Below are 18167 nucleotides of genomic sequence, written 5' to 3' on the forward strand. Positions count from 1 at the left end.
CATTTACCTACATAATGCAAGAATTTTCTCAGCCTATATGTTGGATATGAAATTCTTTGGACCGTGAGAAGTATTATTTTGAAAAAGTGAAAATGATATTTATTTGTTTTCGAAGTCAATTTTGGTTTACTCAATTAAGAACAATATGTATAATATAACATTAACTTATTTGTCCAAAATAGAATAATGAATTACAAATGTATCAAAGATAAACATTCGAATTAAAACTGGCATCCTCATTAACTTAACAATGAATTTCTTATAAATGAATCGTAAACGTAAACACAATTATCAACTTTTCAAATGTGTGCGTATAATTTTATATGTTTTTCAATTTTTATCAGTGATATTAAACAATATATGGTAGTTTATTTAAAAATAAAGATTGATAGACAAAACAATATTATTGTATTATATATATCACTCTATTTCAATATTTTTAACTGGATTGCTGGAAGCAGTAAGTGGCTCAATCATTTACATACAATTGTATGAAATGCAAACTAGATTTGCTAATAATTTATCTCTTTAGATCGAACGTTATTATTTCGAATATAAATGTATGTTATAAAATATAATAAAAGTACTTACTGGGCTGAGAGTCTTCGATCACCTTCGGGGAAACAATGCTTTAAAGTGAGGCTTGCAATATAGTTCGCTCTCGTGGCTTTCATATGTATCCACACTGAATGAGTGAAACAAAAATTCAAAAAACATCCAGAATTTTTCAGTAGCAAGTTTCATCATATTCAAGTATGTGATATAATACAGTCGAAGATTTATTAAAAATATGAGACATATAAAGAAAGAAGTATAATCCACATTACATTTTTCATGGTAACAATCTGATACAAAGTGAAAAGTATAATTGAAAAAAAAAATTTGTAATAAAGTGTATTTTGTAATGTTGCTATGTTTTTCGTTATTTAAAATAAAATAATGGGACAATTGAATACAATGAATCAATCGATTATTTAAACTTGTGAACTGGTTTTGAATAACATCAGTTCAAATTTTAATAATAATAAATTTGTAAAATATGTTACTATAAAAATATATGAAATGTAAACATACGTGAGTTGTTTATTGCAATCTTTGCATCTGAAACAGTTTTTGTGATATACTCTGTTTTCGGCTTTAATTTGTTCCATCTGGAAAACAACACGAGAGCAGCCTTTGCATTTCTTTTCATTTTCCAATCCCTGCAAAATAATATTTAAAATAGTTTGACTTTGCCAGTTGCAGAAAAATGTGTTTAAAGATAATGGCCAATCATAACACATTATTTCTTAAAAATTATTAGCCTTGAGTTACTTTCCTTTTGATACGATACATAAGGTAAATATAGATGCTGTCTCTTACTGTTAGTTCAAATTATATTTTAATATGTATAATATTTCATGCAATTTAGAAATGTGTTACAATTTTGTAAATAACTTAGTGTCTTTTACGCTGTCGATATAAATAATTAAATACTTAATACTTACATTAGTACCATCTGGGGATTTCAGGTACTGCTTGATTTTGAGTTGGCCAAACTTTTCTTTTGCAAAGCATCAAATTTGTTGAAGCTGGATTTCTGTAAAAAAATAATCAAAATTTATATTAAAAACAATAAAAAGAATATATATTTAAACCCAATGTGCAAAATGTGCTGTATGTATAAAAGTGCTCCCTGCATACTCCAAGTGCTATTATTTACATAAACATATAAAATATATCAAAAACAAATCATTTATTTTAAAAACCTAGAAAAGATGGAAAGTTTTTGTTAGTAGATCTGTCTGATAAGTGCAAAATGCAATATTAATGACTTACCATTTTGTAAAGATTGCTTAGCTATTTAAAGCTTCAAAGTGCATTTTACAAGATCATAACTTTATTTTTTTAAATTCAAATATTTTTGAAGAAATAATAGCAACCCATAAAAAAAATGAGGGTGTACTTTATTTGCAGCAACTTTAGTTTTCAAAATCTCGGCGTAAGCTTTTTCTTGCAATACTTACTTGCAAAACGTTTTTATTTTTTTGGAAAATATTTAGTTTTATAGTGCATATACAAATAAACGTTCTATCTATGTGCAATTTATCATAAATTTGCCCCACAAATTAGCAATTTTTGAGAAGCAGCTTTTTACTTCAGCAAAACAAGTGCAACCCAAGTTTCACAATTTTATCTCAAAATAACGACGTTGTTACTAATCATGCGTTTTAGAGTGCAATATTTCTACCACATATAACTAGTTGATGATCAATGTTTATAAGGAAAAGAATGATCTTCAATAATATTATTAAAAATATATTCAATTTGTTTGTGTACAGAACGTTTATATCTCAGACATATGTACAAATGTAAATGTAATTTATTATGATAGGGCGCCAGTAGTTAAAATAAATTAAATAAATTATTCGCGATGCTTAAATTAATAGGATGACAAATTAATTGGATGAATATGAAGATTTCAATTACACGATGATGTAATACTATTAAATTGCACTTTAATTTAATCAAATGAAAAAGATTTTGGTATATCATAAAGAAATTTGGATAATATTCAAAGAATTCTACTAATCAAAATTTTAATTTGATTAATAATAATTAAAGTTAAAAAGAGTGCTCTCCCGAAAATAGACGTAAGCTAACTTAGTATTTAGAAAAATTGTTGTGGATGCATTCCCCAGTATCATTCTACAGTAGAAAAGGAGAATCCATGATTGAAGACGAATTTCAAATCTATATTTAGAAAATAATAATTTTGGTTTAAATTGGGCACACTGCAACACCGACTGCTTAAGAAATCAATATGATGCAAAAGACTTATGAAAACTATTTAAATTTACAATGCCAATACTCAGTAAGTTCATACATTAAATCAAATTTTAATTTGATTTTTCCTATTAAATTTTTCTTATTCAGGAGCAATCTACAAACTACTCCCTTTCTGATTATTCCTCAACCAGAGGTTAATAAATAATTTTCCCTATTCAATTTTTTCTTATTTACAAGTAGCTCGCAAACTGTCCCATTGAATAATAAAACAGCGCATTATCCAAGTGCAGTTACAATTTGCTTAATACTTAAACAAATCACTGACTTAAGCCTAATGTGCAATCACTAATTATTCAAAATTTTCTCACAAACCGTAACAAATAACTAATATGCCCAACAGTCAACCCAATCGCCAAAATGGTGATGGTGATTTCTAACCCAATCACCTTGATGGTGATTCAAGACTAAATGAAATTGAATTAATCAATATAACCAATTTCATCTCACATTCAGGATTATTTACAAAACATCTACCAATCTATGTGGTTGTTTCGTTATTTAAAATTTTGTATCCCCGTGCATCCACCCAACATTCCCACCAATTATCGATTTCACCTAGATGGAACTTTTTTACTATATAGAACTAAGTTTGATAAAAAAAATTGAATTCCATCTTCACTACTCCCAAATATTCCCATTTACGGTATCACCAATTGCCCTAAATTCTCCCTGGTTACCGATTTGCCCTTGGTGGTGATTTATCATTGAATTGAGTTGATCAATATTTATTAAATACTACTTTATTATTTACAAACATATAATGCTCCAATAATATACCATAGAATGTGCTTTTATACAAACATCCCATAAAATAATTATGTAGCCCAGTGCAACCATCCAACATTACCCCAGTCACCAGTTTGACCATGAAGGTGATTTCTCACCATATCGAATTGGGTGATCGAAACTCTTCTCTTCACCGGCTGATGATGATAACTGTTGGTCGCCTTCGTACTTTGGGACGACATCAGACGTATCTGGTGACGGACAGGTGACGCCAACGGTGATGGGACAGTGTTGCATTCTGCCTTGACCGCGTTTGCCAAATCGCAGTATGATTTACGCTTTATCGAAATTTAGAATTAAGATGTAATGGTTTAATTTAATAAAAAATATTAGTCACAGAAACAATTGCGCTATTTCCCAAGATAAGTAAAAATATCTCTTACTAAATGGTATTTTCTAATCTATTTGCGATTCAATTCGACTTTATTTAGCACAGACAAATATTCACTAGTTGCATTAGTCATAACTTAGTTTTTATACTTTGACTTATTCTAGACGAATCACACGTTGTTTTCTATCTAAACATCTTTGATCGTTTGCCAAAAAATAACCACGTTGTTTTCAGACACTTCAAGTGTGCGTTGGCTATTTACCTACTTATTTTGGGAATCTACGTGGAAAGTTGCTGGAATGCTGTAAAAATGTTTTGATTCGGTAATTATAACTTTATATTATAGCACACGTAAATAATTGGTTGCAAACAAAATTAATTTATGGCGATTCTAATAAAGAAGGTCAGAGAAATCGCCAGCGCAAAAAACATGTTTTGCAAATTCTACCCGGAAAACATCAAAGTTACGCTAAAAACAAGTAATTAGATCAATTAAAATATTAAATTTATCCAAATACGAATATCAAAAGCCGCTTAACTCCGCCGCTTAATCAAAATTGAATCCAATCTTTAATTAAATTCTAATGTAACGATTTTAGTTTGTGAAAAAGACAACATTTTAAACATATGTTCTACCAGACATAAATAAGTTTACGGATATCACACTGTACAAATTATACTGAAATGTATTATTACCTTTTCGCCTATTTTTTCCTTAAATCTCCTTCACAATAAGCGAGTTTTGAAACAAATATTGTAATAGTAAACAGATATTTAAGAAGCAACTTCAACGCAGATTAATATATTAGTTGTATGTATTTATTATATCTACTAATATAAAATATTAATGGTTTAATGTAGAGTTAGCAGTATGCATTTTCGTATAACGTGATTATCAATCAATTGAATGAAGTTTTAATGTAAGTCCGATTGACAACAGCGCAGCCTTTTTAGTAATAATTCAAGAAATTTGACAACGGCGCAGTCTGAAGAAATTAAGACACCCAATGTGTAGGGTGTGTGATGCAAGTTTGACAGATTTTTCACGTAGGATAAAACGATCACAGCTAACAATCATTTAGTTGTATTAGATTTCATATCAAAAACTAAAAATTATAGTAATCTCAAGTCATATTTAAGATAAGAATCCAAGAAATTTGACAACTTTGGAAGGTTATACCTAATTTTGTCAGATCTCTCAGATAGTATTGGTAAAAACAATTGTTTTTTGCTAAATTGGTAACATGATATAACGTAAATGGTCATAAGATAGCTCGACGTTTGAAACAAAATAGGTACAACTGATATAATAAAATTCTAGAATGGAAAATCAAACCAGGATTTATCTCATGAAAACCGAAGCAGTAATCTAATAACGCAGTTTAACAAGTTGGCTGCGGTTTCTTTGGACCTATTTCCTATGCTGAAACGTTTTAATTAAAATTAGGAAAAGGAAAATAGAATGTCGACATATTGTCTATTATTTATCATGAAAGTGTGAGAGGTTGTAATGATTTGTGAGGTTGAAAGCAACAATTGTCATTTAGACTTGTTTGAAGGACAAGAAGGACCAGCTTACACCAGAAGATCAATATGTCATTATTAGGACCAAAGTAACAAACTAGGAACAAATAGTTTCAATTTTATTACAAATATGCATATAATATACGTGTTATGATGCATAAAAGTGTTAATACGAATAAACCAACTGTCCTCTTGAATAGAATGTTCAAAAATCATAAAAAAACAATCACTAACTAGTTACTTCTACTATATGTGTGGTAATGTGGAGATAGATTTTTTTTATTATACATAAAAGATTAACATCTGTCCGTATGGATATTTATGGACCGATTCGTGTTATGGCAAGGCTATGCTATGAGAAACTTTCCTAGAAACTGCACAAATGTCAAAAAACGATCTTAGATAACAAGGTCTTTCTGACCCAGCTTCATAACATACGAGTGACGTTGCAGTTTATATGTAAAACGCCTAAATGCACAGCAAATACATGACATTTTGGCAGTATTCTGTATGATTCAATAGCATAATGTATCAACTTACTTCAATGTAAGTTGAAGCGTAACATGGCCTTGCCATAACATTTTTCTTTTATGCGGCAGAATCGGTCCTTTAGTAAATATATTGAACTAAATTAAATGCAGGGCTGTAATTGATGGTGATTATTTGTGAAAGTAACCTGTGTTAGTTCGACCTTGCTATAATAACTTAAATGGTGATGGGAGCATATTGCTCTATATACTCAGTTGTAACGGGTGTTTGCACTTTAGCCATTTTGGGAAGTTGTCGTCTAGCAATATTCTGACGAGGTCATTGGGGTGTTCGGCTAGTCTTTCTGCATATTTCTTAGCGAATCGATGTATTTCCTCCTGCACCGTTTTCATATTTGTATCCTGATGAAGAAGCCAACTTGGTACGTACAATAATACTCCACTTAACGCGTAATGCGAAACGGAGCTAAACGAAGCTATCTTTACATGGAATTATTGGGGTTAGGGGAAGATGGCTAGGAAATTCAAAAAGTATGTTATTTTTAATGAAAATAAAACCTAACATTTATTTCTTAAAGCCCAAATTAATACTACATTATTATTTCTTGCCAAAATAAAAACAAAATTGAAACAACAAAACGAATATTCTTGGAAAAACATATAAAATTCCAAGTCATATTTAGTTAACCTTTGTGACAAAAGCATCTAATGTTATTTGCCTTTTTCTTTTACGTTCTCTTAAAAGTTTTTCATACAAGGATAAAGCATCTCGACCACCACGTCTTACTTTTGATTTCCTGTCAAATCTCGGATCATTTTCAATGAATAGATTCATTATTTCAGTTACAGTAAACAAACTCATTTTTATAAACGTCATCGAAAGTTCTTTTCCTATGAATCACTGATGTCAACATTGTTTCTCAGTTAAATCCTTGAGCTCATCATTAGAAAGACTGGGCTGCATCTTAAATTAATTCTTCGACATCTTCCACATTTACCCCTTCAAAACCTGGGTTGAAGTAAAAGAGCGCTAAACCGGAACAGCGCTAAATGAAACGGCGTTAAGCGGGGTATTACTGTATCTGGGTGCCGCGAGATAGAGTCTAATGGTTTTGTTTCGTGTTCTTTAGATAGATTTAAAATAAATGTGGCACTGTTGGCAGTGTGCGACAGTCGCATCAGGAAAAAAGTAGAGGATGTCGAAACCGTCAACGTTTTGAAGTAATATTTCTGAGGTCGTAATTTGAATAAAACGATGGTATGCTCTGCACTAATGACTGTTCAGTTGTAAAAGGATGATACACAGTTAACGTAGAGTAACTTCATATCAATATGGTTACAAATGTTCTCAAAGCATCACAAAATTAAAACAAATAATGACATGTCTCTAAGTAATTGAATCACGTTATACGAAAGGAGTTCAATATCAACTAAGGATTAATTATAAATATTAATGCTAAATAATACTAATAATAGTTAAAAGCAAAATACAAATTAACAAATTAAATAATTAATAAATGAAATAAAAAATCTTACCAGCGCCTTGACGGAGACTCCAGTATGAATGAGTTCCTTTCTATCGCTATAGCATGCATCGATCTTACGGAGATCGCTCAGCGATTTGGCGCGCTGCGTTTTGTGGTTAATTTGGTTAATTCGGTTAATTCGAGAAAGTCTATGGTTAATTTGTGGTGTGGCGTTTACTGTTTTGTTAATTTACTTGTGTTATGAAAGAAAACCAAAATCAGTTAATGAGGGTAATGTGTGCGAAACCGAAATGAAAATCTAACGTAGTAGCAGAATATGAATGTGTGAGTTTTGAAATATGATTTTGGTATCAGTCTATGCATGAAGGTTCCGTACCAGTTTTAAAAGTAATGTAATGGCTTAGAATATATATTTAATAATATGACAATATATTTGAGTACATGCAAGGTGACCATACGTCCGGATTTGGCCTGGACAGTCCGGATTTCGATCTTGTGTACAGGTTTTTCTCAAAGCAATATTTGTCCCGGAATTCGATCTTTTGTCTCAGATTTTCGAAAGTATAAATTTGCATTGAATTTTTGCAATTACTTGCTAATAACATTACAGCTATTTATCAAATGTCTTAAAATGTAACAATGAGTATGTTTATATGAAACATTACGTTATGACTGAAAAAAATTCCGAATGCAAAATTCCAAACATGGGCTAAAATAAACTAAAATAGGCGGCAAGTTAATAATTTTAAACTTTTTATTTTCAATTTTGCGGTTTTTTCCATTTCTCAAAATGCAATTGCAATCTGTTTTAAAATACAAAAACATTTAGTAATTATGAAGGACCAAAATAGAGTTTAGTCTTTTTTGTGTTGATTGAGAAGATGTTCGTAATCTAGATGACTTAAGAAGCTTAGCTGATCGTCTAAATACATATAAATATGAATAAAAATAGTAAATTACAAATGAAGTAACGATAAAGCAAAAATCAATAGAATTAAATAAATAAATGAAATGAGAATCGAATACGAAAATTAGCTAAAATAAATTATGAGGGCGCCCTTTTGAACTGCCTTGCACAAATGCTAATTTAAACTAATATTAAGTTAATTATGAAGAAATTTTACCAGAATTTTATACAAGGCTTAAGAACGCAAAAACGTAACATATAATCGGATTCCTACTAATGACCAGTTATTCTGCATAAAAAAATGGATTTGTTTAAAAAAAAGTTTTTTATTGTATACTTAGATAAATGAAAGCCGTCCCGGTTTTGGCCTAAAAAAATTTGGTTACCTTAGTACATGATACTATTTAAGTTTATGGACTAGTTTCAAATATTGTATATTTTAGTTTTATTAAAATGTTTAAATCTTTGGCAATGTGTAACAATTTTTATGATTGCTAAGTTTCTAAAATAGTTGCCTTGACAAATATTGAAAAACCATAACAACTAGATAGCTATAACAAAATCTCGAGACTTGTTGTAACGCAAATGAAAATCCACAGTATTGTGACGATAATTGTTATTATCCCCTGAATAATTAAAATTATTTCGTGGATAATTAATATTATCACCAACCCCAGGGTATATAAGTTCCACCCTTGAAATCCACGTCATGCTGATTCTAGAGGTCCAAAGAAGACAATTCTTCTAGAGGTCTGACCTTAGTGTTAGTTTGTGTGCACAACAGAAGATAAGCAGGTCTAACGAAAGGTCTTATAATGTGTTTGTTAGCAATTAGATATTCTCCTCGTATACCCATAATAGAATAAAGTAAGAATAATGAATATTAGTTAGAGGACATGGAGGTATACAAATACTGTCATGTTCTCAAATACTTGTAACTGAAGTGTAAATTAAATATTTTTATTTATATAAGTAATCTTGGTTACATCCGTTGGGAGCCTAGTAGTCCCACAGGTAATTACAGGTATTTTAAAGATCGACTAGGGTGCTAAGATAACCCATCTTATTAGGAAAACCATTCTAAAATTATACTACATTGCAAAATCGCCCCCAAAGAAGGGCATCTTAAAACTGTAATTTTTCCCAGTATTGTTGGACAGTCTTAAAAAAAAATCTTCACAAAATGAACATAAGGAAATGAAAAAAAAAACAAAAAAAAAAGATTTTATGTTCAGATTCGGAATCTTCAGAAGATTGGTATTTCTACCACATTCAGGAGAGTGGTATTTTTTGGAATGTGGTGAAGCTGATTTATATGAAGAAAATTAGGTAATCATTTGTAAGAAGTGAGCATATGCAGGGTGTATCCCGCGAAAAATATTTTTCACTTCTGAAAGATGTCAATTTTGTTAAATATAAACAAAGACTAAATGATCAAAAGTATTGCTGTTTTTTTCCCTTACATCTATTCCCGAGCACGGGATAATTCGCATCACCGCATTTTTTTATTGAAAGTAATTGATAGTAAAATAATGACCAATAGCGAAGCTATTGTTTGTATCTTATTCGACACAAGAATAGTTATAGCAACCATTGATCTTTATTTAGTAAACATTTAATCAATCGATATATTAGTTTTAATAACTGTTACAAGCTCCTCCCATATAGCCATAATCATCAAAATAGATTCATGGTCAAACATTTTATCGGTTCTACTTTGATGACATATTTAATAACTACATATGCCACAATGATAATAAGAAAAGTAAATTTTAAAAGTAGGCTAATTCATTTAACACATAAATTATCATATTCATACCGATTGAGTTTACTTATAATTTTCCATCTAAGTTTATGCTCAAGGACGTAAATTAAAAGGTCTAATCGACTCTTTAGTAGTTTTTCCTGGTTTCCTTTGATAATAAAATAGAAATGTTTAAGCAGATGAAAACGAAAGTACCAGAATGAGTTCGTGAAATTTTGGCTTTAAAATTATTTAACATACCAAGCCATTACTATACGGATAAGTAACAATTATTTATTTCCAGCCAAATTAAAAAAAAACATAAAAAATAATATTCTAAAATAAAATAGTTATATTACCAAATGTATTTATATTTGCTATCTGGTACGGAACCGTTTAATTGTAGTTAATTACAAATGTATGTTATGATATGTGTAATGAGTTAATGTCAAGTTTATTATAAATATAGCTACTAAATATAAAGTAAATTAAATTTTTGGCAGATGATTTAATAATCAATAATTAATTATATAATGTAATTGAGTGTTGTTATATAGACTATGATGAATTGATCATATTTCTTGAGGATAGGGGATATGATCCAATATTAGAGAAGACAAAAGTAGCACAAACAATCAAAATGCCAAGAATTTAATTCTTTCTAAAATTATAAAAAAATTAAAATTTAAATAGCTAATAAAATAAATATCTACGACGATTAATAATTAAAATAGAAATCAATGTAAATTAAATGAAACTGAATATTCCCATTAAAATAAAAAAGCTAGCAAAAATCAATGAAATTAATATTTTCAGGATCGAATACTACCACTAAGCATGCAAGTTACTGATTTATGATAAGATGATATTTTAGTTTTATTCAATAATTAAAGGTCTGGTTTACTAAATTTCGTACTTTTAGTTGAATTTGCTTCGTGTAAGGCTCAATGAAATACATATTTTGCAATATTATTTACATCCTTGTTATAAAATAACATAATTAAAATCATTATCAATCGCTCCTATAGATAGAGTATACAATCTCGTTTGCATAGTCCTAAACAAGCTGTGTAAATTTGACATTTTGAGGTCGAAATTAAAAGATGGATCTATTTAAAAATGGTAAAATAGAAATCCATGCGAAATTAATAATTTTATGAAAATAGTACCTGCAATAACAGTCTCAAAAAGCATCAAATGTTCTCATAGAATAATTAGTTCCCTGGAATGGATATGGAAGTGTTCACGAAGATACAGGCATTACAATGTTATTACACTCAATTGAGCAAAGAACTTTTTCTTCGAATTTATAAAAAAAATTAATAAAACGCTTTTCATTAAACCTGAAAAAACCTTATTTATTATTCTAATAAACAATGATTGTATTTAGTTAATTAGAATAATAAATAAGGGAGGGGAGGCAAATCATTGATTTTGTGGCGCTCTCATACAATGGACCTGCCTTCGGGCAGACTACTATTTAACTTCCCGTAGGGTAAGTTATAGTAATCGCAAAAAAATCGAAAATGAAAATTTTTATATATCTTTACGTTTCAGAGGTTTCTGAACATTTTGGCATACCTTAGAAAAAATGGATGTATGTGTGTGTGTGTGTGTGTGTGTGTGTGTGTGTGTGTATGTACGTATGTGTATGTATGTGCGGATACAAATTTTCGTCGACGATTTCGGGAACACGGATCAACCGATTTAAATAATTCAAAAAACATTCGATTCGTATTGATAAGGAGACGTGCTGATTAGTTTTTGGCGAAGGCAGGTCTAGCCGTTCCGAAGATACGGGGCAAAAAGTACCGAAAACGGTAACTCAGTTTTAAAGAGAACGGAGCGTCCGATTTGAATAATTCAAAAAACATTTCACTTGTATTGACAAGATGAAGAATCGATGAAATTTTCATAAAGGTAGGTCTAGCCGTTTCGGAGATATGGAGGAAAAAGTAAAAAAATGAGCCATTTGGCGGTCAAAAATGATCATTAGACATATGCACATCAAATTATCAGATATTTTATAGAGATTTTAACAATAAGTATAAATTTTTTTTACATTTCTATGGGTTCCGTACCAATGCTTATGCGTTAGACGGCGGCGCGGCACTTGCGCGCTTCGCTATTTCGTCTCTATGCAGTTCAAGCAGTGCGATTGCTTTGAAAAAAAAGTTCAGAATTTCCAAAATATGTCAAAATGAAGAAAACATTTTTTTTCAAAAATTTTTTTCGTTTTCAAAAAAAAAATTTTTTTCTCAAAAAAAAAAATTTTTTTTTTCAAAAAAAAGTAATTTTTTATCATATTTATAGTTTCTCAAACATCTATTTTTTTCGAAGTAATTTTTTTTCAAAAATGTTAATCGTTTTTAAAAAAATAATAATTTTTGGTACGGGAAGTTCCAGCAATTTGCCTTAAGGCACGATGCCCTAATTGCCTTAAGACAGAATTCCACTTACAGCTAGTTATTATTATTATTTTAATATATTAAATTTTATTACCGGGACAGCGCGTACGCAGTCCCGACTACCAAAAATTACACGCCCGAGTTATCCACATTAGGGACAATCGCAGGGGTCAATCCGACCCAGGTGCAATGGCCAGACCTCGCCCTGGGGGAACCGCCTTGTTGATCACGGTAACCCCGACGCCAGGTAAGTATGCTTAGGGATCGAAAACAGGTAGACTAACCCTAACCAGACTATATTTTAGAGCAATATTTACAGCGGGAAGAGCAGTTAGCCCTCTGTTGCCGGTATTATTTATACCATAGCTGTTATAATTATACTTGGTGTTTTCCAAATTTGAGCAGGTACTTTTGAATTTTCTATTTACCCATAATTTCTTCGTATTTATTAAAAATAATATAAAACACTCCCTCCTAAATAGGCACCGGAGGAAGTAATTACGCACAATCTTAAAAGCTTGCACAATCCTTGAAGTTTGAAATTAGAACAAATGACATACTTTAAACTCTTCTAAAATAGTTAAATAAACCTAAACGATTGTCAAAATATCATGATTTTCACGAAAAATGCATTTACAACAATTGCATTGCATAGGAAAAAACGGACATAATGGCATACATATAGAAAATTATACAATGGATTTATTTAAAATTGAATACGTTTAGTAACGTATAACACGAAGAAAGTCATTTTCACAACCCGGTCAGATATTGGGCGTCATTGTCACAGACTTGTACCGGTTATCTATTCAAACGTGTATCGCGTCTTCGAGAGTTCATTTTGAAGGTGGTTTTGTCATGTTTTTGGTTTTTCTATCAAAATCAATCAACTTATGACAGTACTAGCGATTTCGATTAAAAACATAAATAAAAAAATTAATCCTTTTGAAGATTTTTGGCTTTTAATATTTACTCTATTTACTTTTAAAAACATACCAAATGATTCACCGGTAAAAAGAAGAAACTTGCATTTATTGCAAAAACCTATACTCACGGTCTGAGCTCGGCGAAGGTTGATTATGATATATGATTTGTTCCCTTTGAGATTTATAATAAACTAGATGACCCGACAGACGTTGTCCTGTACTTATGTTTACTATTCAAAAGTTCCAATTTTTTTTTAAATAACCTATACTGCTATTAATCAATTAATTAAAAATTATTATGTTTTTTTACACTACAGTCTATACCGAAATGTATATACATCCACCCATATGGATCTTAAATGTACAGCTGCTTTTAACAAAATGATGAGTATTTGCTTCTTTGTAAAATATTATAAAACATTTTTTTCTTATAATTAGTTCTTTTATCGATATCCGACGTTATTTTGAAAAAAAAAAAGAAATTACACCACTGAGAGGAATGTCCACCCCCGGGGAAATGGCAAAGGAGTCTAAATTATTTTCACTTTTGAACTTGAGAATAAAATAAACCTAATTTCAAAATTTCATACGAATTGGAGCACAGTAAAAAATTTCAGACCATTGACTTGAGTAAATATTCCGTATCCGATGGTAAAAATATGAAAATACTAACGTTTGTATGTGAAAAAGAAAAGGGCTGTTTTTAGGGTTTTTACGGCAATTATTCGATTCTTTCTCGCCGTAAGAACCATCCTTGAACTACAACAAACATTTAAAAAAAAATGGCCAAATTGGTCCAGGCGTTGTTGAGTTATGCGCTTACCAACACAATTTGCGATTTATTTTTATATTATAGATAAACAAACGATTTATTTATCAACCGTCATCTTAAAAATTTATGTGTCTCACTATGCTTTTACCTTATATATCATTCTGTCCGTACTATAGGGACAAAATAGCTTTTATAATTAGTTGCTTTTTTCTTTAATAACAATTATAGCGCCTACTTGATTAATAGTCTATGCTACTGGTTGTCAATAAAGCTAAGATGAGTAAAAACAATCGAGACTGATTATAATATCATTGAACAAATAAATAACATTAAAAAACAAAACACCATGCCATATAGTCCGTACTTTCCCTATAGGTATAAGTGTTTAAAATCATTATTAACTTCCCGTAGGGTAAGTTATAGTAATCGCAAAAAAATCGAAAATGAAAATTTTTATATATCTTTACGTTTCAGAGGTTTCTGAATATTTTGGCATACCTTAGAAAAAATGGATGTATGTGTGTGTGTGTGCGTAGTATGTACGTGTGTGCGGATACAAATTTTCGTCGACGATTTCGGGAACACGGATGAAGCAATTTGAATAATTTAAAAAACATTCGATCCGTATTAATAAGGAGACGTGCTGATTAGTTTTTGGCGGAGGTAAGTCTAGCCGTTCCGAAGATATGGGGCAGAAAGTGCCAAAAACGGTACCTCAGTTTTTAAGAGAACGGAGCGTCCGATTTTAATTTTACTTGTATTTACAAGATGAAGATTTGATCAAATTTTTATAAGGGCAGGTTCAGCGGTTTCGGATATATAACGAAAAAAGTAAAAAAAATGCCATTTGGCGGTCAAAAATGATCATTAGACATATGCACATCAAATTATCAGATATTTTATAGAGATTTTAACAATAAGTATAAATTTTGTTTACATTCCTATGGGTTCCGTACCAATGTTTACCCGTTAGACAGCGACGCGGCGCTTACGCGCTTTATATTTTGTCTCTATGCATTTAAAGCAGTACGATTGCTTTGAAAAAAAGTTCAGATCTTCCAACATATGTCAAAATAAAGAAAACATTTTTTTTTCAAAAAAAAAGATTTAAAAAAAAAAAATTGTTTTAATTTTTTTTTTCAATTTTTTTTTAAAAAAAAAAGTAATTTTTTGTCAAGTAAAGTAAAGTAATTTATAGTTTCTCAAAAATCTTATTTTTTCGAAGTAATTTTTTTTTCAAAAATGTTAATCGTTTTTAAAAAAAAAATAATAATTTTTGGTACGGGAAGTTCCAGCAATTTGCCTTAAGGCACGATGCCCTAATTGCCTTAAGACAGAATTCCACTTACAGCTAGTTTTTGGAATATTTTATTAACTTCCCGTAGGGCAAGTTATAGTAATCGCAAAAAAATCGAAATCTAAAATTTTTATATATCTTTACGTTTCAGAGGTTTCTGAATATTTTGGCATATCTTAGAAAAAAAAAGGATGTATGTGTGTGTGTGCGTGTATGTTTGTATGTGCGGATACAAATTTTCGTCGACGATCTTGGGAACACCGATCAACCGATTTGAATAATTTAAAAAACATTCGATTCGTATTGATAAGGAGACGTGCTGATTAGTTTTTGGCGAAGGCAGGTCTAGCCGTTCCGAAGATACAAAAAAGTGCCAAAAATGGTAACTCAGTTTTTAAGAGAACGGAGCGTCCGATTTTAATAATCCAAAAAACATTTTACTTGTATTAACAAGATGAAGAATTGAACAAATTTTCATAAAGGCAGGTCTAGCGGTTTCGGAGATCTAATAAAAAAAGTAAAAAAAAATGCCATTTGGCGGTCAAAAATGATCATTAGACATATGCACATCAAATTATCAGATATTTTATAAAGATTTTAACAATAAGTATAATTTTTTTTTTACATTTCTATCAGTTCCGTACCAATGCTTATCTGTTAGACGGCGGCGCAGCACTTACGCGCTTTGACATTTCGTCTCTATGCAGTTAAAGCAGTACGTTTGCTTAAAAAAAAATTCAGAATTTCCAAAATAGGTCAAAATGAAGAAAAAAATTTTTTTTTTCAAGAAAAAGTAATTTTTGTCAAATTTATAGTTTCTCAAAAATCTAATTTTTTCGAAGTAAAATTTTTTCAAAAATGTTAATCGTTTTTGAAAAAATAACAGTTTTTGGTACGGGAAGTTTCAGCAATTTGCCTTAAGGCACGATGCCATGCGCCCCACTAGTTATCAGATCTAGTCGATAGTCACTTATAAAAAATATTCAACCTCAAATTGTCAAAACACCAAACTAAACGCCTAAATTAAATAACAAAAAATTGTCAAATTTCCCTAACTGTGCCAGAATCAACTACATCCTCCTGCAATTCTATCGTCTCGTCAAGTGCATGTTATGGTAAAAACTCACGTCGAAGTTCCTCTGTCGTTCGCGCGGAGACGTCACTGTCGTCACGGCGTCTACAGTTTGAATTCTCGACGGAGTGACAGTGACCACGGTGACGGGCTGGCGCCTCGGCTCGCGGGTCGCCAACGGCGTCGGGTCGCCAAAACTGTGACACTAATAATAACGGCGACGCGCGAGATGGTGCGTTTAGAATTGAATCATGATAAACGATTGAATGAAAATGAATGAGATGAGATGATGGTAATATCTTGGAGCCAAAGAAGCCAGGATAAAATAGAAATGTTATGGTAACGCTATGTTTTGGGTCTATCTTCGTATGAATTGGTAATTACTAGGGTTTATACAAAAACCGACATTTCAGATAACCGGTTTTTCGAATTTTAATTTTACTAAAAAACCGGTTTTAACCGGTTTTCGAATTTTATATGGAAAATAAATTTTTGCTGAATATTCTGTAATTTATCCGCAAATTTAGTGTAATTTAGAATAGTATTTGATTGAAATAATTTATTGTTCAATTTTATAGATAGTAAACAAAATTATTTTAATTTTAATTAGTAGAACTAAAAAATAATAGTTTATCTTGATTAAATAACTTTGAAAATAATTATTCGTTATCTATGCATCATTTTCACCTATAAGAATGAAAATATTTTATGATAAAGAAAGGAAAGATTTCGAATAAATAAAAATAATACATTTTTAAATAAAAAAAATAAAAAAATATTAGATACATGTTGATACATACTTGTTAATATCAATTTTAGTTTTAAAAACAATTAAGGTAAACTTTTATTTCTGTTCCGAGCAATTTCAATTAATTAATTTTAAACATTCTAATTGTTTTTTGTTTAATAAAATATGATTCTAAAAAATTGGGAACGTCTATCCAATTGCTACTTAAACGTGTCCTCTGATAACTCACAAAATTTCCTGAAATAGAAAATACCCTCATACTTGCGACCAAATTATGCTTAATTGTTTTTAAAGTCTGATATAATAATTCTAAGTTTTTTGTTCTTTAATTTGTGGCTTCTAGGGTTTAAATCTCTTTTTTTTTTTTAAGTTTGAGTAGAGCGAGTTACTTCTTCAAGAAGAAGTCACACTAATTTAAATTATATATATATGGACGAAAAATCATCAAGATATATATATATATATATATATATATAATTAATTATATATATAATATTAATAATTAATTATATACACTGGTATAAAACTATAAATTATTATATACAAAACCTATCTGGGAACCATTGCAGACTGATAAGATATCAAATGGTATTGAAACGATATGAGTTCAAGAATCAAAACGCTTTCATCTATCTTTTATATTTGACTATATTTATCATATTCCATTTATACCGTAAAAACCGACTTTTTTCACTAAAAAACGGTTTTCGAATGCCATAATTTTCGCCAAAAAACCGGTTTTTAAAACCGGTTTTTAAAACCGGTTTTTGAAAATCGGCAAACCCTAGTAATTACGAACAACTGTCAAAGGCTATGTATTTGCTGTGCGATCAGACATTTCACACATA

The 18167-nt window shown here is 30.2% G+C and overlaps 1 protein-coding gene and 1 non-coding gene across 2 annotated transcripts in view; one reads left to right on the forward strand and one right to left on the reverse strand.

Annotated features, from left to right (window-relative positions):
• Positions 1–18167, forward strand: part of LOC113386817 (serine-rich adhesin for platelets-like) — a 254324-nt gene that overhangs the window by 119655 nt on the left and 116502 nt on the right. The window lies entirely within an intron of this gene.
• LOC113364474 lies at positions 12598–12759 on the reverse strand. Its single transcript, XR_003366165.1, has one exon. It is a non-coding gene; the product is annotated as a U1 spliceosomal RNA (small nuclear RNA).

Source organism: Ctenocephalides felis, unplaced genomic scaffold (genome assembly GCF_003426905.1).
Source record: "Ctenocephalides felis isolate EL2017-DRISC unplaced genomic scaffold, ASM342690v1 CF-g0.4_SCAFFOLD_00845, whole genome shotgun sequence".
Classification (NCBI taxonomy): Eukaryota; Metazoa; Arthropoda; class Insecta; order Siphonaptera; family Pulicidae; genus Ctenocephalides; species Ctenocephalides felis.